We start from the raw sequence: 1,538 nt of genomic DNA, 5'->3' as shown, positions 1-1,538 counted from the left end.
TAAAATATCAGGGTCTCTGGGATGAAACAGTACTCAGATGAACATTTATAACTTAAAGTACTTGTATCATAAAGAAGCTAGAATAAAAAATTATTTTCAAATTATATAGTTGGAAGGAAAAATAATAGTAGGAACAGAAATATATGAAATAGAGAAGAAATAATACAGCTAAAATTTGATAAAATGTCTAATCAAGAAAAAAAACAAGAACACAAAAATTAATATCAATAAAAATATGGAAAGTTTTATGAATTTGCATGTCACCTTTGTGCAAAGGGCATGCTAATCTAATCTGTACCATTGCAGGTTTAGTGTATGGGCTGCTGAAGGGAGCACCAGGATATCCTTTCAAATGTGAAACTGCAAATAGAAGAGAAACAAGAATTGTAGACACCTTTAAGAGGCATTTGTAATATTTCAGGTGAGAAATGACTGAAACTTGGAGTAGTAACAATGGAAGAAATAATGTAATAACTAAAAACTAAAACTAAAAACATTTTTATTTCACTTTGAATGTTGAAACAATAAAAAATTGCTAAAGGATTGGAAGTCAGATGAGACAGAAAGAGGATTCGATTCTAGATGCTTCTGATGTTTGACCTACATTATCAAAAGGATGAGGCAGTCATGAACAAATATGGGTTGATTTTAGAAGGTTGGGTTTGAGACAAGCATCGGTGATCCAGTTTTGAAAATGGTAAATTTGAGATGGTGTTGTTGTATGGCCACTTAAATAGGAGTCTAAATTTTATGGGTAAGGTAAGGCAGAAGATGGGAATTTGGATTGACCACTAAATAAATGGTATTTGATGCCAAGAGAGGTGAGATGATCAAGGGATTGAATGATGTAGAAAGTGACCAGGTGCCCTCAAGCTTGGAGACAAACTGAATGTTTAGGGAGATAAGGAAGAAGAGCGAATACTTAAGGAAGAAGGAAACCAGGAACTTATAGTAACCTTAAAGTCTCATAAAGCAGTCTTCAAATTCTATTTGTAAATCAGGACAAGATTGACAATATAGGTCAATCCAAATGATTCAACAATTATTTGATAAAATGATTCATCAATTATTCACTAAAATTACTTCTAAAGGAATGTAATACATTTCTAATTTTGGAGTTTTTTTTAAAGATTTAGTTATTATAGGTAGTATCTTAATGATACAAAAAGGAAACAAATATATTAAAATATAAGTAACAAAGAGTGTCTTAGTCACCATACTGTATGTTTTTATTGTCAGGACATAAAGCGTATTTCACCTTGGCTCTCAGCAATGATGTGACCTGTGTGTTATTGCACAGTAAGTTGATTATAGATAAAAATTGTATATTTTAAAAGGTAAAGAATGGATTTTGAAAGTTTTCAGTATTAAGAAATGGTAAATGTTTGAGGAGAAAATAGGTTTTGCCAGATCATGTGGCAGCCCCATATAATTTCATGTATCAGTTAAGTTAAAAACAATAAAAAGACAATCTTGTTTTCCTTGAATAACAACAATTACACAATATTTTTAAAACATGATATCGTGTGTACAATTAC

At 30.8% G+C, this 1,538-nt stretch overlaps 1 non-coding gene across 1 annotated transcript; it reads right to left on the bottom strand.

Annotated features, from left to right (window-relative positions):
- Positions 1–229: 229 nt before the first annotated feature.
- LOC113188211 (U6 spliceosomal RNA) lies at positions 230–336 on the bottom strand. The gene has a single exon (XR_003301513.1). It is a non-coding gene; the product is annotated as a U6 spliceosomal RNA (small nuclear RNA).
- Between the last annotated feature and the right edge of the window lie 1,202 nt (positions 337–1,538).

The sequence above is a fragment of the Urocitellus parryii genome, chromosome 6 (genome assembly GCF_045843805.1).
Source record: "Urocitellus parryii isolate mUroPar1 chromosome 6, mUroPar1.hap1, whole genome shotgun sequence".
NCBI lineage: Eukaryota > Metazoa > Chordata > Mammalia > Rodentia > Sciuridae > Urocitellus > Urocitellus parryii.
Note: the sequence above shows the minus strand (reverse complement) of the source record. Positions and strands in the feature narration are given on the sequence as shown.